Consider the following 18888-nt stretch of genomic DNA (forward strand, 5'->3'; position numbering starts at 1 on the left):
TTCTCATAAATATTTGTTCCCCCTTTTGTGTACTAAACTATATTGTTAGTTTTAAGATAACCGTAAAATATTTCGTAAAATACTATTACTCCCCCTCTTGTATATCAAAGTGAATCCCTTGTTTTAAATTTTTTTCATAAAAAAATCTTTTGGCCCTCTTTTGTATATTGAATCTTATTTCTAGTCTTAAGATAGCTGTAAACTTTCTTTTCCTTTGTAAAAAAAAATATTTCAACATTGTAACCTCCTAGTTTTAAGATATCCAAAATGTAAAAACAAAAGCATTTGGCACCGCCAAGCTAACGCATTTGTGCCTATCAAATAAACGAAATGAATAAAAAAAAATATATATATGCTTTTTATTACAGAAGCTTTCATCGATTGTATAGGATATACACTGATTAGTTACACGCAAAAGAAGGATGCAACTAGTTAATTCCCAGCCGCGATACGTTGGTTGCACTAATTCAGTACATAACGTCCTCTTTGTGTCACATGTATTATCGCTGTTTGGCTCCGGTTACGGTCTCAGTTCCACTGCTCGTTTATTATGTGGCCTTGAGATTCAATACAAACTTGCGGTATTTGAACAACAGAGCAGCGTGTCGATTCACATATTTATGGCGATGAATGGCTTCACTATCATCGATTCTTCGTTGAAGTTGAGGAACGGACAACACAACCCGGTTATCCGTGCAAGGCAGTAACAATGCATCGTAATACAAATAGGATTTTTTTAAATAACCTTTTCCATAAATTATTTTCTTCTAGGTGTGAACGTTGAACACAGAACAATACCTCAGAGATGACATTTTTCTTCCAAGAAACTTGATTCACCAGAGTTTTAACCATCACACTACTATGTTTAGTACAATTGCATAAACTAAAGGTTGAAAACGGTGTTAAATACAAGATCGCTCCTGAGAAACTGACACGTACAGCATGCTTGCAGCATGCGGTTCAAGGAGCCCTCTTATACCGCAGTTTTGTGCCCTTCAACCAGAGGATTGTTGTAAGCAAAAACCCTTTTGCGCTGAAATCTGACAATAACGTTCAGTTGAAGATTAGGCCCGGGTCACTGAAATGAGCAATGATTTGCAGCATTTGGGCCAGTAGCCGTTCGAGCAAATTTACAGCTTACACATCGTTGTCTCTGCACTGTATCTGCTATCAGAAATTTGCTGAGTCTCAGGCTGGTCTCTGAAATATTAACGATAACCGATCTCAATATCGATGTGCCTCAAATAGCTTTATGCTCGCCTTTGAGTTTACCCAAAGTTATCATAAGGTAAAATAATTTCGATATATTTTGCTGTTTTTAAATGGCTATTAATATTTTAGCTTCGCACTAATGTGTTCAGCTTTTTCCTAACAATGGCCATAAGTGGTTGGGTCATAAAACACCTTTGTACAACTGAGTACGGGTTTGGTACAAGTACACTGAGCACCAAACAGACCAACTGAAAACGTACACCAGGCTACACCACGAACTACCCTTGAAAGTCATACACTTGCATCAAAGGGAATCTCGTTAGATATAAAATAACAGAAACATCGTAACACTCTACCGTCATTGCCTGCCGAAAATGTTTACTGATTTGACGGAGTTCGAGGATTAAGCATTAAGCAAATCGTTGTTGGCTGTGGCGACGCGGCTGTGCGGTATACACTACAGGATAATCAATACTCTATACCGGCGACATCGACATGAGCAGCTCAATCCCCGGGTGCGACGGTTCCGACCGATAACTCGCCATTGGAAGCTCCTTAGGTTGAAAACGGTGTTAAATACAAGATCGCTCCTGAGAAACTGACACGTACAGCATGCTTGCAGCATGCGGTTCAAGGAGCCCTCTTATACCGCAGTTTTGTGCCCTTCAACCAGAGGATTGTTGTAAGCAAAAACCCTTTTGCGCTGAAATCTGACAATAACGTTCAGTTGAAGATTAGGCCCGGGTCACTGAAATGAGCAATGATTTGCAGCATTTGGGCCAGTAGCCGTTCGAGCAAATTTACAGCTTACACATCGTTGTCTCTGCACTGTATCTGCTATCAGAAATTTGCTGAGTCTCAGGCTGGTCTCTGAAATATTAACGATAACCGATCTCAATATCGATGTGCCTCAAATAGCTTTATGCTCGCCTTTGAGTTTACCCAAAGTTATCATAAGGTAAAATAATTTCGATATATTTTGCTGTTTTTAAATGGCTATTAATATTTTAGCTTCGCACTAATGTGTTCAGCTTTTTCCTAACAATGGCCATAAGTGGTTGGGTCATAAAACACCTTTGTACAACTGAGTACGGGTTTGGTACAAGTACACTGAGCACCAAACAGACCAACTGAAAACGTACACCAGGCTACACCACGAACTACCCTTGAAAGTCATACACTTGCATCAAAGGGAATCTCGTTAGATATAAAATAACAGAAACATCGTAACACTCTACCGTCATTGCCTGCCGAAAATGTTTACTGATTTGACGGAGTTCGAGGATTAAGCATTAAGCAAATCGTTGTTGGCTGTGGCGACGCGGCTGTGCGGTATACACTACAGGATAATCAATACTCTATACCGGCGACATCGACATGAGCAGCTCAATCCCCGGGTGCGACGGTTCCGACCGATAACTCGCCATTGGAAGCTCCTAGGAACGTCAACTGTTCAAAAGTAAATTTAAACAATGTCGGGCATATTACATTACACAGGTTGAATTTATATTGTTAGGATTCGATGATCGGCAATCTAAAATGTACGACATTTTTAAGGTAATAAATATTGAAAAATGAAACTTTGTTTAAAAAAAAAGAAAAGAAATCAAAACAAAATAAGAAAAAAAGAAGAAGAGTACCAAAATAAGGAGTACGACGATCGCCCGATTTTCTATAGTTCGACATCGGGTTCACGTCGGTCCGAAAATGTCGATGCGTTTGAAATATTTGAAGGTTGACGCGGTTTATGCAAATGGTGCAGAATTGCACGATATAAACCCGATATCCTCCTCTGATCGGCCCGTCATCGGGCTTATTCGGCCCGACCATCGGCCTTATTATCGGCCCGATTGAGCTCTACAAAATTTACTGGGTATAAACGACTATTGTCAAAAAAGGGCAATTAAACGTATTACGAACTGAACAATTTAGACCGCCATTATGGCACGTAAAAAGTTGGATATGGCTTCACGTATCAACAACACACAGCAAGGTGATTACTAAAGGAAATTCTCGAACAGTTTAATGAAGGTAATTAAATTTAAACGTAAACTCAAACTATTATATACATTACAGCACAATTAAAACGAAATTACTTTTCAGAATACACAACTGGGAAAATCACGAACAATTCTGGAACCACGGAAACTGCGAAAACCAGCGGGTGTGCGAACTACGGAAACAGAAAAACGCTCAATACTACGGCGAATAAAAGATGCAACGGTTATATTTCGCAATAATAATGCTACTAGTTGTAATCAGATGATGTAAATATAAAATGCATTTCAAATTAATTCAATCTGAATATTTATTCTCCGACCTCTGCTTGTGCACATAAGAAAAGCATTTGAATATTATTTCACATGCAACTAAAATTCACATGAAATTCACATAAAGATTATATGGATTTAAATTTGAAAGTATGAGACATTCCGATAAAAAGTAACTGAAATTCACTTAACATGTACATGCAGTCACCAATCGTTTTAATTAGATCAAAACCACCATATTCTATGTGTGAAACATGTAACATTTACGTGAAAAGTGTTATGGAAAATATTTATATCTAGGCTGGGTTTTCAAAAGGTCCTAAGCGACAAAAGCAAACAAACTGAGTTATTCACACCATACCACTCCTATCTAACCTTACTATCGTAACACACGAACAGGATTCTCAAAATAAAACTTTTAGCCAAATTTTAAAATAAATTATAAAACGGCGTACACGTTTTATCCACCACATATTTATAAATAACATATACGTCCTTTTGATTTCCCACGGTCGTATATACATTTATTTTAGAATCGCAAGAATGTAGAGATACGCGCGTAGCAAAAAGTCGTAAGTGACATTTAATAAATTATTATTGCAACGTCACATATACGCTTATAATAAAAGGACCGAAATCCGACTTTTTCAAAATTATTTTTTAGTTTCATATACGCTCTTTAAAAATGAATTGCCATTGCATTGCCAGTCCACCAGCATGAAAAATCAATTGCAATGAACTTTCCCTATCCAATGCTTCTAATACGGACAGAACGACTAGATTTCTCATTCAATGATGATATTGCTAGTATTCAACGTCATCAACGACCTACGTACAGTATTGCACTATGAAATTCAAATCAGCCAACAGATACTTTTTGTTAGAGAGGAAGCAAATGCTCACAACTATGTTTGGAAACGAATGTGCCGGCTTTGGACTCAAACCGCCGCCACCGAAGAAACCGTTTCGTCGCATGAACCATGTCGACGCGACTGACTGGCGTAAGGACTAAGGAGAACAACGTCAACAAAAATGATGGAACTTTTTACAAGTTTGGCATTGTACTTAACATCTAATAGCCCATTGGCATAAACAAACGACCGAACTCCGAACGTAAAATTTAATAGAAGGCACCACTTATTACAAGAACCTCTGGTTTGTTCTCACTGACCACAGCAAGTCGCAGTCTGTTTAGATATTAACCTGGGAGGGAGAAACAGACACTACGCACGAAGTGTAAATAATAGCACTTGTCAAGAAGCAAGAAAACTTTCGACAGCCAAAATCAATCAAGGTGGGCGACGCATAAATGAGCAAATTTCTTTTTGCGTGTCCTTGAAGCAAGCGTGTTACCGGCACATGACTTCAATCGTGTAATGGAAAGGAGCTTGGGACAGCATAAAATCAGTGAAAGTTTTTTTTTCCGGGTGCTTTACATTGATTTGAAGATAAAGTCAGGCGACAGTTTGCTTCCAGTACTCGAGTGAAAAGGGACAAATTTTGGAACGATGTGTCTAATCTTCCATTTTTGAAATAGGATTTTTGTGCCGTTCTTCTCCTCCATTCTACCACGGTTTCCTAAAAAATTTCTTACAATGATTATTAAAAACCGAATCTGAAAAATAGAATTTAATTTTATAAAAATTTAACTAACAGAATCCTTGAATAAGGAAACTCGCCGGTAGAGGCATGTTTATCTGATTTGTGAAATGTTGACCAATGCATAGGTATTTGATAGGTACGGCTGCAGCCTTTGAACGTAAATATCCACATAATATTTGATATAACATGTTTTCGTTTTTATATTTGCCCTTTATTTACTACTGAAAAATATTGCCAACCTAAATAAAGTACATACAGAAAACTGTTTCCACCTTTCTTTTTACATCATCCAACAATTTTAACCGTCGAACTGTCAAATTTAGCCAAGGTTATTTTGCAAATAACTTTCGAAGTGTAAGATTTTAACTAATAGAAATGGATTTTTTTTTCATGATTCGGATAATCAGATTAAGCTGCATGAGCACCCGAACATTAAAAATATTATGTCGATGTCAAACTTCATGTCGAAGTAACTTGCCAATTTTTTTCGAAACTTTGTTTATATTTATTAGCATGCATCTAAGCCTACGTTGATGGTTTTCATTTTCTCAGTATACTCTCAAAAGAAACTTTAAATTGGAGAACCGTCAAATCTGACTAGCAAGGCGTCATTCATTCTAAAATTGTTAAATAAGTCACAAATTTTTAAAACTTTCTTCGCATGATTCTTCTTCTATAGTAAAGACAAATAATAATGGTGTACATTATTATTTGTCTTTACTATAGATATGAAAATAACTTTTATCACATGTTTTAAATAGAAAGATGATATAAATTATTTTAAACCAAAAAGTATTTTTGAATTACCAAAAAACGTGCACGTCACAGCATATTTTTTGATTCTATGTTCCCATTTCTTGGAGTAGAGAACATTTACAGCGTCATCTCATTTCCAGAACTGGTTTTATAACAAGCATAAAATGTATTTTAGGCATAGTTCATTGAGCTTGTAGGCGACGATACAGATAAATTACATAATTCAAACACTATAAAGACTTATTAAGATTTATAAAGATTCAAGTGAAAAAGACGCTTTTGTTGAATCCCCCTCCAGTTGTTTTTTATAGTGACCATTTCCTCTTTATGTTCATAAACTGTCGTTCTGTCTGGTATTTTGATTAATTCATTAAAATGTAAATATTATTTGAAATTTTCGTATAAAATTAACCCTTTATTTTACATTATAGCAAGATCGCAATATTGTCTTAAAACGATGCTCGAAACTTTTGAACGCATCAAAAATTTTATTCATCATTGAATACATAGAAATACAATTTATTTGATAATGACAGCACGGATTACCGAAAAATTCATCTGGCTAATTTGAAAATGGCATTAAAATCACAGAAAAACTTTAATAATATTTACTGCTACACCCAATCTAGACAAAAAATCAAGGAAACTCATCGTTCGGAAACATTTTCAAGCAAGCATATGATAACAATACTCTCATTTCCTCGATGAACACTTTTTTGTGGCTCGGAGTGAAAGTTTTGTTCTGGCTGGCTATGACATTCACATTTATTGAGTCTGTTTCTCCCTCCCAGATATTAACTACCTACATATTCGTTACATACAACTCGCTTTCCAATATGGATCAGCGTGCACTAGATACGTTCGGTCACTAATCGAGAAATTCAAATTAAGTAAGTTCTCACTGGTAACATCCAACTGTGAGCTACTTGATAGCAATAACACAAATGCGCTTAATAGATCACTTCACATGTAATGTAATATCTTACCATTCACGACAAAAATTTGCCTTCTTCCCGCCGCAGACAGTGCACTCAACGTTCTTCGGGAGTAAACAAATAACTGTACACCATTCACTTCTGAAAAATTCACGAAATCGGAGAAAACATTAAATTGTCCTAGGTCGTATGGACCAAAATAAATAAACATTAACAAACGTTCCTTACGTCGTTTGCCTTATTGTTTACATCGCGCGTATGGGAAGAAACGGAGAGGAAAAGGATAATTGACGTTTCGTCTTTCGAGACTGCTACACTCATATATCGATTACCCCTCTTTTCTGTAAACTCGATTGAACATGTCGCGCGCTCTCTCGGGGAGTAGCTGAACAATGAATAATGATTGCAAGAGTTATTTTAAATAGGGATCTTTAAATTGGGAAAATTGTGCCAGTTTTTCATATGTATTGGTAGCGGGTGTCCTTACGAGTACACTCATATCATTCTTCAACCTTAATTATTCTTTTATGATTTTTAAATTAAAAAAAACCAAATTAAATTCAACCAGCAAACTGACAGTTGTCCTACTAAATGACGTATCTGCAAATATCTCGTTCGCCTCATTGTTAACCGGGACAGCACCACCCCACACAGCATGATCTGGTACACTCTTAAATAAAAGTAATCTAGAAATGACTAGATTTTAATCATTCTGAAACTAAATTAGGTTTAGTCTTTACAATGATTACTCTTCTGATTGAAATTTAATCATTGCTCTGATTATTTTGGTTTTAGTTGGAAAATGGTTAATTTTTTATCCAACACTGTTCCATCATTCTCGTGTGTTCCCTGCAGTTTGTTATTTTTTTACAAAATTTTGCGGCGAATGAACATTTTTATTTTTTGGTTCAGAATTTAAGGTAAGTAAATAAATAGGCTTGGTGAGTAGTTTCCATTTGCTGAAAACGTTATTTTGTTCCCAGTTGTAGAAGGACATCCTCTGGTGGTCAAAATAAATTCCCAATGTGATACGGAACCAGGTTCTGGAAGCGATAATCAGTCGCTGCCGTTCAGTCGGACTTAAAGTAATCTTAGTTTGTATTGTGAGCATACCGGACAAACAAAAGGATCACAGGTTTGCTTGCGCTTCCGACAGCTGGTTTGCGTTATAAAGTCTCGGGGACACTCGGGCGCAGTTCTTATGCGTCATAATATTAAACTTTTATTGCGACACAGTATCCCACATATCGACTGTGACCAAAGATTCAAAACGATAGTGCGTAGTATTGTCCCGGACATTATGACGCACAAGAGGTGCTCATAGGATCCGAAAATAAATCTCACCTTATGACGCACGTCCGGACCTTACGACGCAGGCTGGCGAGTCATAATGTTCTAGGTATTACGCGCTTCCCTTTGAGATTTTATGACTGGGGCAGTTCGTATGCGTCATAGTGTACGAAACTGTGGGTGCGTCTTTAAATCCCGGACTTTATGACGCAGTGCCTGTGGGTCATAACATCCCTGTATGATGTGCATCCTAGGATGCTGGACATTATGACGCAGTACGATCACCGAACGTTGTGGCTCTAGCATGTTTTCGGACTTTAAGACGCACATTTATTTTCATTTATTCTGACGCAGCTTTGTGCGTCAAAATGTCCCGGACATTATCGTCCAAATATCGTCACCAGGGACTATAATATTCAACATTTTTAAGTATCATTTAAGCACTATTTACACCTATCCGATCCGTTTCAGTGACGGTTCAGTACCGTGCACGGACATCAATATTCTTTCCTCCTCATTGCGAGCATTTACACTTGTCCGGCACAGGAACCGGATGGACAAGTGTGAACGTCACGTATAAAATATATGAAAGAATATTGGTGTCTGTGCACGGTACTGAATCGGATCGGAAAGGTGTAAATTTGGCTTTAACTCTTTCATGCCCAACTTTTTTCTCGTGCATGTAGGGTTTTAAAACTATTTTTCCTCGAAAACGGTGGGGTCCAGAAACACGAAAAGCCTTTTTTCATAAAGATAGGTGCTTCCCTCGCAGTGCTAGAAGCTGCTCAAATTTTATCTTCCAATACTCAATACAATTCTCCTACAATATTTACAATAGTCCAATTGCGTGGAAAATGTAGCCAAAGACAGTCTAAATTGATAAGTTTTAGCAATTTTCAATAATATTGCAACATAACTTTTTATAAATATTAAAATCAATAAAGCTCTTTTATGATTTGTGATAAAATTGTTATCAAAAATTTTAATAATCAATTATTGTGTTATTTACGTGTTCGGTTAGATAGATTTAAACGGAAAAAAATATAAAAATTCGATTTGTTTACATTTTGCAGTTTGGCCCTTTTCAAATATTTGACTATATTTACAATGATTCAATTCTAATTTGCAGCTCACTAATGGCGATTTCGCTTGAACCTGAAACTGAGTCAGGTTCTAACCCCAACTGCTGTCAGTTCATACATTTTGACAGCAGTTGGGGTTAGGAACTGACTCAGTTTCGCTTCAAACGAAAACCACATAACAAATTCGAACGTCGACTAGACTCGAATTCATCGGAGATTGTTGGCATCAGTATGCTGTAGCACGAAGGCGATGTAATAGTTTATTGTTTGTTTATTGTTTATTATTAATCGTACGATAGCCTGTCAGTTTAGTACTATAAATCAGGTCAAGGAATTATTTTAAATAGAAGTTATACATAGGAAGATTAATTTAACAACAATAGTACATACTGTCTTAGTTTTGTGCTAGTTTGATTTAAGTGCTAGTTTGAAGGAGGACAGTGTTGGCTTGATTTTGATATCGGTGGGTAGCCTGTTCCACAGTGGAACTCCGTATATCAGTAGGCTCTTTTTTCTGCTGGATGAGTGTTGCGGAATCAGGAACGTTCTTGTACGTTCCATCAGCCCTCGCTGGAGATGTTGCATGATGTATTGTGGAAGTTTATCGTCCCACGCCTGGCGAAAAAAACAGCATATTCGGTGACGGTAGTTGCCGGGAAGATCATGGCCGAAAATCGCGTTTCGCACGTTGGCTGTTGTTTCGAATCTTGTCATTTTAAAGACAAATCTAATCGACGATTTAAAGCATCTGTGCAGTCTTTCTTTATGCTCTGCCGAGAGGCCAGGATAGTACACTATGTCACAGTAAGTGAATACGGGCATTACTACCGCTTGGACTAGTTTGAGACGTACTTGAAGAGGCAGTACTGGTGCAAATCGTCTGAATGTGCGTAGAATGTTGTATGCTCGCATCGTCGCTTCGTTTATTTGGTCAGTCCACTTAAGGTTGTTGTCCATTAGTAGCCCTAGGTTGACAACTTTATCACTCACTGCAACAACCTCTCCGCAGAACATAATGTCAGCTGTAGGAACAATATACCCTGTCTTACAGAAAACGATGGCTTGCGTTTTCTTGGGATTGGGAAAAAGGTTGTTTTCGGCTGCCCAGCGCTCAACAGAGTACAGGTCTTCGTTGATTCTGTGTACCAGCATGTTAACATCAGCTATTGGTCCGGAGATGTAGACTTGTAGATCGTCGGCATATAGGTGATATTCACATCTGAGAGTGCGGGGTAAGCTGTTTATGAATAAACTGAACAGTAACGCACTAAGGCATGATCCTTGTGGGGTTCCGTCCACAAGAAACTTCTCCGTGGAAACCTCTTCGCCGAGCTTAACCACTTGGCTCCTGTTTTGCAAGAAGGATCTAATCAGTTGAGCAGCCGATTCATCGAAGCCGAATTCAGTTTGGAGCTTTTGCTGCAGCTTTATGTGTCGAACACAATTAAAAGCCAGGGAAAAATCCACAAGTATCATGACAGTGCAGAGATTTTCGTCGAAATTGTTGAATATATCATGCACAATCTTAACTAGGGCTGTGGTAGTACTATGCTGTTTCCTATAGCCTGACTGATGCTTGTCTAAGAGAGGCGGATCAGCTACCTGTAAGTGTTCGGTAATTTGATGAAGCAGTATTTTCTCTAAAATTTTCGAAATCGCGGGAAGCACACTTATCGGCCGGAAGTCCTTAGGTTCCATAGGATTTGCTGTTTTCGGAATCGGCGTGACTATGGCTTTCTTCCAGAGTTCGGGAAACTTGTGCGAGTCGATGATGGTATTGAAAAGATTTACAAGTAGAGGCAGTATGAAAGGGCAAAGCATTTTCACAAACGATATGGGGATATTGTCCGAACCCGTTGCGTTTGATGATATTTCGAAGATTCTCTTCGACACGTCTGCTGCATCCGTGCGCCTGAATGTGAACCTTCTGTGGGTGGTACTATTCCAGTTGGTGTTGCTGCCGTTATCGTGCGGAGGTAAAGTTGGAGCTGATTGCTGTTTTTGTGATTGAAGGTGCGCGTGACCCTCGGCGAAAAACTGATTTAGCTGCTGAACATCAGTTTGCGTATCAGCTATGTTACGTTTGGCGTTGTTGTGAATACCATCCCTCTGGAGATTACTCCACAGTTTCTTGGCAGGTAGCCCGGGAGAAAAGTTTTTGTCCGCATATTTCTTCTTTGCAGTCGCAATTAATGTCCTCACTCTGTCGCTTTTGGTGCAGTAATCGTGCCATTGAAGATCACCTCTTGTTCTGTTGGGGTTTCTCGAATAAAGTTGAAAAGCCAGGTCTCTGAGTTTAACTGTTCGCTCGATTTCGCTTGTGATCCATGGAGTACGTTGATCGCGTATTATAACGGTTTGCTCGGGAACATGATGGTCAAGAAGCACTCGTATTTCCTCTGTCACAAGCTCCGCTTTCCTATCGACATCAGCGCATTCCAGTATTGGCTGCTGGTCTCTAGCCTGGAAATCTGCTTGTAGTCGAACTAGGTTGACTCTGCGGAAGTTTCTGTATGTTCTTCTTTGCGGGGGTGGTTTCCTCACTCGTATGTCAGCGATTAGATAAACAACTTCGTGGTCAGAAATTGAGTTACCTGTTGACGTCGATGACTTCACAATTGAGTTGGGAGAGCCTGTGACCAAAAGGTCAATTGTAGTCGAGGAAGTTTCTGTAATACGGGTAGGAGGAGTATTCAGGACAGTAAGGTTGAAGATTTGGTGAAGCCGTCGTAAATCAGTAAGGTTGCTAGAAGGTTGTGCTGCAGAAACGTTGACATTATAATCTCCGACAATGTAGATCCTGTCGAAGCTGAACTCGAGCAGATCAAGTAGGAGATTTTCATATCTTTGAATTAGAAATTGGTTGTTGCCGGATGGATTGTACAGCACTACTACACCAACATTGAGGTTGTTAATTTTGGCTCTAATGGCTAAAAACTCCACGCGTTGCGCAATCGGAACAGCAGGGTCAAATGAAGATTTGATTATTGGGGTGATTTTGATATGCTTCGCCACATACAGTCCGACTCCACCGCAGGCTTTGGCACCCCGTCCTCTTCCGCTTTGAGCTTGGTCTCGCTGAGTCCGAAGAAGTGGTACTGTTTTCGGTCTAAAATTAGTTTAACTCCGTCGATGTGTCTTTCGATTCCGCGGACGTTTAAATGCCCTATTCGCAGGTGATTGCCGTTAGTTGTCATGATCACGTTACTTTATTGTACTATTTTGTGTTGCAGCTAGTAATGTCTAAATTATCGGTGGACATAGCGTCGAAAAAAATCGAAGACTCGTCTGCTGAATCCTCGCGAGACGTGTTCAGCTGCAGGAGTTGATTGAGATCGGTGATCGGTATGTAGTTTTTCTGATGAGGCAGACGAACAGAAATAGCGTCGTTCCGGACGAACACCGAGTCGACTAGCTTTTTATGTTTGAGACGAAGTGCAAGATTACGTATTCTGAAGGCTTGGATGGATAGCACCTCGTTCAGAGTAAATCTATACTCCAAAGCAAGTCCGGGCTGAAGTTTGGATAGTTTAGCTTGCTTGTAGTTTTTGAAATATAGATTGAGAACCTTTTCCTTCACCTCTTTGTGGCTGAAAACGACGATGATAGTTGGCGTAATGGAGCGGGCACTCCACTTGGAGGGTTTAACCGGAACTCTGAAACAATCGGTAACGTGTGACACCGGTTCGTCGACACCCAAAAAACTCAAAATATCCAGCACGAGATCTTTGACGTTTTCTCCAACTCGGTATGGTATCTTATTAATTGCGATTCTGTATTTATTTACACTTTGGAGACAGGTATTAGCAAGCTTAGCGCCAGATTCGATCACCTCGAGCTTTGTTTCTACGGTATTAACCAAGGCACTTTGCACCTTCTGTCGTTCCCGGAGTTGATCTGAAGCTTGAATTCGGTTTCTTAATTTATCGAGTTGCTTTTTCGAAGCTACACAGTTCGTAGTTAGCTCGGTTTGGAGTTTTTCCAGCTGTTTCGAGAGCTCGATAATAGTTTCGTTGACTTTGGTGAGATCGGGATTAACTGGGGTATTAGAGGGCGACGCTTGTTTCTGAATAAGAGTTCCGAGTATGGTACACTTCTCACAGAAGTACCAATAGTTGACAATTTCCGGGAGAGGTATATTAATTGCCCGTATGCAGACGGTGTGAAACCACTTAAAGCAGCTGTCGCAACAAATCCAGCCAACTGTGATGTCCTTTTTGCTCTTTCTGCTTAATTTTTTGGCTGGTTCTCTCAGTCCACAGGCTGTACAGGTGTCTTTTGCCATGAATGATATTATCACAATACATATGCTATTTAGAGTGTAACATTTTCCACAGCTATTATTTACCAACACACTCACAGCTTACGGCTGTGATCGCGCAAGGAACAAGAGCGAAAAAAAAACAATGGCCGCCGAAAAACCTCTTTTGCAATGAAGGTGGATTCGGTGAAAACCAAACTTTAGGTCTCTAAACGGATTGCTCATGCGCGAAAAACATCACTTGCTAACACATTCGTCCTTAGACCACCGCGGGCAAAACTTTTTAGACGCTTCCGACCGCGTTTTCCTCCAAAAAAAGGTTAATTTCCGCGAGCACCCCCGATGTGCGTTCACGCAGTAAAAGTAAACGAGATATACGTGAAATAGTGAAAAATCAGAAACTTCTTTCGCACTCATGTCACTTCTGTGATATTCAAGGGCCAAGCATACTAGTGATGTGCAAAACGGCTGCAGAATCACCTCGGTCCGGGCGGAGATACCTTGCACGGCGATAGGTCCCTTGGCGATGAGCCGCTTAATGTGCTACTAGTGTGGTATGTGGAACGTGTTTATCTTTGGTTTCATCGGTTTCATCCCTACCAAGGTAAATTCGGTTGTGTTGCTGTCAGCTTTGCAGGTAATCAAACGCCTTATACAGACTATTATAGTCATGGACTCTAATTATCTTACTCCTAGCTAACAGATAACCATGTGCAGCACAGAACTACATCAAGGAGATATTAAGCTGGTAACAAGAACAGTGTCGACAGATGCTCCTTATTCTGGACGGTGAAGGTTTCCATCGATCGAGAGGATCTACGAGCACGTCAGGTTTTGGCGGCGCATATCAGCAAGCTTGTACCGTGGATGCAATATTCCAATATTGGAAAAACAAACTCATTGAGAAGGAATCGTCGCCAGTTCAATGACCTTATTTTGACCATCAGTCTCAACATATTTTCGATTCCAACATATTTTCGGAGAAGCTCGAAGCAGATTGTGATATGCATTCCAAAGAAAACCAGACACAGGAGAACGTTGAGATTCGATGGAATATGGGAACAAGAAAACAATTGTCTATTCGATGTTGACATGAAGGTTGATGTTGAGATTTACAAGCGAACTGCAAAAATCATTGGTGTGCAATGAAAGTTCCCAATATTTACGGACAAGACAAGATATTTATTTTCAATTGAAATACAAACATCAGTCACAGGTCGAGTGCGCCTTACGCTATGCGGTGGATTTTATCTAAGAAGGTATTTTCCTGCTTTGAGAGAATGTGCACTGATGATAATAGCGACTCTAATTGTAGATCTACTCGTGGATATTGGGATACGGCAATCAAAATGATTCCAATGATGTTACACTCCGTATCAGCAATTTGCCAATGTGCTTCAGTGCTCCGAGCTTGCCTGATTTGATTCGTTCCCAGATGTTGGTCGTTAAATACAATAGCTGATTCAAAAACTGCCCGTAGCAGGTAAAACTGTTAAACGTCTATCAGCTGGTAAATTCAAATGGCGAATCGATTCTAGTATGTGCACGAAATAACACTGCTGTTGATTAGTTAACAGAAACAAATTATCGTACCAACTTGGAAGTGTGTTGCTAAGGTTTGCGAAGTTTTGACTCTCCAATTATTTTTTGGCTCTGCACATTCAATTTCCTAACACGGACTTGAAGAAATCACAACCTGCGAGTTCTGTTCGTCAAAAAAAATCTCTAAGGCATGAGGAAAGAAGCGAATCGGGAGTTGTTGGAAGCACATGCACTTGCGTCAGTGCTGGTGATCCCAGATTTGAGTGTACGGTCCCGGTTGTACTTGCAACCAACAATCGGGCTTGGACTAATTACAATGTGTGATAAGGTAATAGATAGATTATTAATTAATATTTAATTAATAGATAATTGATTCGACTGGCACATATTCACCTACTTTGCCCTCAGCGACTGAAATCCAACCAAACTTTTGAAAAGGGCCTATCTGCAAAACGTAAACATTGAGAAAATTGAAAAAAGAATTTGTAGTCAAATAATTCATTTTAATCTTATTTATCCTATCGCAATGCTGTGATGTAAATTTGTTTCAAAACGTCGGGTAATTTGGATCTGTCAAAATACATCTAGAACACGGTTTTCCCAATGCGATGATCTGGCCACCTGTTCTAAATATAGTTTATTCGGTTTTGTTATTCTTTATCACTTATGTGACACATATTGCGTTTTCTGCTGTCAATTGTCACATACTAATGAAAAATATTTGAAACAGTGTTCTACTCGTGTTTCAAATTGTGCAAAATTTAAAACAATATTCTGGTTACAATTGAAAACTGGAAAATCCAACCAGCGAAAATCGTATTTTCTCTGGTTCTAAACAATGTAATCACGTCGGAAGTAGTGCGCTATATTCGTACAACGCTGCGCTATACAGCGCACAACTTCCGACACCATGAATTGGTACTAAACAAGAGAAAAAACGATTGTCGCTAGTTAGATTTTCCAGGTTTCAATTGTAACGACTATTAGTCTATTAGGCGAGTTGTTTTAAATCTGATCTAAAAAGTGCTCGAAAAATGGAACTGCATCTCAGCATTGCGATCGATCTGTTTTAGTCGGTGATGTAAAATACAACAGCCCATATAGAACAAAATAATAAGCGTTGTGAACAGCCTTAGAAAATTGAAACTATTTTATTGCGTTTGATTGCGCAAATTGCTTCTACTTGTATACCTAATACAAGAAAATGCTTTTCAGGTCTGATATTACACCGAAAGTTAGAAGCATTAAGTGAAATCTAATTAGATAGTCAGATTGGCCCCATTGAACATCGTAAAACCATTGGCCATATATGCAAATTATGGAAATGTTGGGCTTAAAGTAGTTCTAGTTCGATTAATTCATCGAGTAGGTGTTGAACTGCTTTCCTAAGCCTTTTACAATCAGTTATAATCTGGGGGCAGATCACTTGTGATGCATTTTTAAAAATCAGCGAAATTAAATGCATTTCTTTTCATCAAAATAGAAATTCATAATGTATTTTGTGTTGCTTGCAAGACATCGAACCCCTACAAAAAACTTGCCCTAAATTCGGCAAAACGTCGAACAAAGTGGATCAGCGTAGGACGTTTGTTGAACAAACTTTTCTGTGAGGGAGTGCAAAGTTGTTGCAAAAATGGAAATTAAATGCATTTTTTTTAATTTGATGCAAATTTGTTCTACATTCTTAGAGTAATATGCCCCTAGGTTTTAATACAATAATTCTTTTATAAAGAGTGTGTTGCTAGTTAGGCCCTTTTATAATCAGTTCAGTCATAAAAATCAATCAGGCCCTTTTTTAATTCGTGATAAAATCGTTATCAGAATTCATCATAATATAAATAATTATTGCGTTATGCACGTGTTTGGTTAGGTATTTTTAATGGAAAACATGAAAATTTAATTTTTTAACATTTTGCAATTAGGCTCTTTTCAAATGTTTGGCTAAATATAATTTCACTGACGAATATTCTTTTTGTCTGCAGACCATGATTAATCTTGTTTTTTATGTTGATTCCATCAACAAGTGTTTAATTTTTCATCCCACCCCCAGATCAACGGATCAACATGCTCTAATGTTTACGAGTTCGAGAGAAGTTTTCGTCCACACAGAGCACCGCCGAGAGCATCAAACGTGAGGAGGAATGGAAAGAAACCACTTAGTTCACCAGCAAGATATTCGATACATACTGATTTATTGCCTGCATGCAACGTTTAGCAAAAACATACCGGTTTGGTTCAGATCATCGGTTCCTCCGCCGGATCACTGGGAGCACTCATGTTTTCGGAAGGGCAAGTACAAGGCAACACGATTATGTTTGCCAACATGCTTATGCTGCCTTGGATCGGAATACGCTGGACCCTTTTTAGTCCATCCAGGTCCTGCTTCATCGGTTCTGATTTTGACACGCTTGGTTGCTCATCAATACAGCGATGAACTGATAACAAATATAGAACTGTCCATAATCGATGACAGCAAACCCAAAGGAAAGACAATAACCTTTGGAAAATATCATCCTGTAGGTACTAATGGCTGCTGGCTCCCTGTTCGTGCTGAGAAACGAGAATAACTGCTTTTTCGTCGATTGAATTTTGATAGCTGAGATTTATTAGTGCGATGCAAAGTATCTCTGCCTGGTCTCGAAGATTCCTTAGATAATCCACGGGCACACCCGTATACCGACAATTTCATCTGTGACAGCGTATGTCTGCTGAAGGAGTACGAGTACGAATAGAAAAGCGGTACCGGAGACGCTTGGATTCTGTACGATACTTCGTCGGACAAGGAAGTTAATTTGAACTTTAATATACTAAAGCAGAAATGGCTGCACAATTCGTGAATCAGTTAGGTGGTCTGTACTGTCAGCTTTTAGTCGAAATTTGTATCTGATTGTGAATGTTAAAATTTCAGGAGTTTATCACCAATTTCGTACCAAATACATAGTATTTGCTCGCACTATCCAAAGAGTATGAAGGTAATCGTTGGCTGTACAAATTAAAGTGCTGCCAGACAGTAGTATCCGGAGGTTAGGAGAAATCCGCTGATCAGGAAAATGTTTTTAATACGCACGGGAACTTGGAACATGGAAAAGACAATTCGTTTCTCGAAGGCTGGCTTCCAGCTGGAACAATTCGGAAGGTCAGCAGGCCTGTGGTTCAGTATCAAGGATCACTGGCTATTACATAATTACCGCCGACAATCCAATAGTTCTTTCCAAACAGCAGCTGCGAAGTCATCGGTTGAATGTATGCCACCAAGTAACCTGCATCACCTTCCCTGGATATTTGTTCGGCAATGCAGGTGAGTTCAATGCTCATTATAGTCCTTTCAAAGTGTGTTGTTACATTGTCTACCTGCTACTTTGTATTTTCATTATTTATTTTTTCGCTTTGAGCCAATAATTAGTTCTAATTTTTTCACCCTTCGCTCAGGTCCCGTCGGTAGCATGATAAACAGGCAGAGAATCCCACCATTGGACATGTTCACTCGTCCTTACGACCCGGAGCGTGTCCAGGCAGCAATTGTGCCTGTCACAGTCGGTGCTCATGAACATTTATCTCTGTTGGTTTTCCAGCACCTACTCAGGCGATGCAGATAGCTAAACAGTCAGCCTAATCAAATCGTAGTTGTAATAGGCATCAAACCGGAGTAATAATTAATCAGTCTGCTAAGTCGATCAAGTGCCACGAGTAATGTTCCAACCGGGTTTTAGTCTCCTGTAGCAGCCTTGGTAACTGCTTTCCGTAATCAGAAACAACACCGAATTGTGTCCAACTGTAGCACAAAGTTAATAAATAATTGGAAAAATTTAATTGTGTTCTTCTCTTCTTTTATGTTTTGAAATTCTTATTGTTTTGGTTTCATTTTCAGCTGGTTCCTCGGTCGCCTCAGAAAAAAGTAATCATTGGCAAACTAAATCGAGAATAGTTTGAACCATGGC

General features: G+C 39.0%; 2 long non-coding RNA genes across 4 annotated transcripts; both read left to right on the plus strand.

Annotated features, from left to right (window-relative positions):
• Positions 1 to 275: 275 nt before the first annotated feature.
• Positions 276 to 2685, plus strand: LOC131682885 (uncharacterized). The gene is made up of 3 exons (XR_009304228.1): positions 276 to 1288; positions 1342 to 2170; positions 2224 to 2685. It is a non-coding gene; the product is annotated as an uncharacterized LOC131682885 (long non-coding RNA).
• A 6745-nt stretch (positions 2686 to 9430) lies between these two features.
• Positions 9431 to 18760, plus strand: LOC131682886 (uncharacterized). Of its 3 annotated transcripts, none has more exons than XR_009304230.1 (7): positions 9431 to 9610; positions 13672 to 14045; positions 14105 to 14667; positions 14724 to 15278; positions 17001 to 17799; positions 17859 to 18248; positions 18380 to 18760. It is a non-coding gene; the product is annotated as an uncharacterized LOC131682886 (long non-coding RNA). The 3 variants fall into 3 exon arrangements; XR_009304231.1 differs by having other exon boundaries at positions 9432 to 9610; positions 13847 to 14045; XR_009304229.1 differs by lacking the exon at positions 9431 to 9610 and adding an exon at positions 10660 to 12485 and having other exon boundaries at positions 12948 to 14045.
• Positions 18761 to 18888: the final 128 nt, after the last annotated feature.

This window comes from Topomyia yanbarensis, chromosome 2, assembly GCF_030247195.1.
Source record: "Topomyia yanbarensis strain Yona2022 chromosome 2, ASM3024719v1, whole genome shotgun sequence".
Classification (NCBI taxonomy): domain Eukaryota; kingdom Metazoa; phylum Arthropoda; class Insecta; order Diptera; family Culicidae; genus Topomyia; species Topomyia yanbarensis.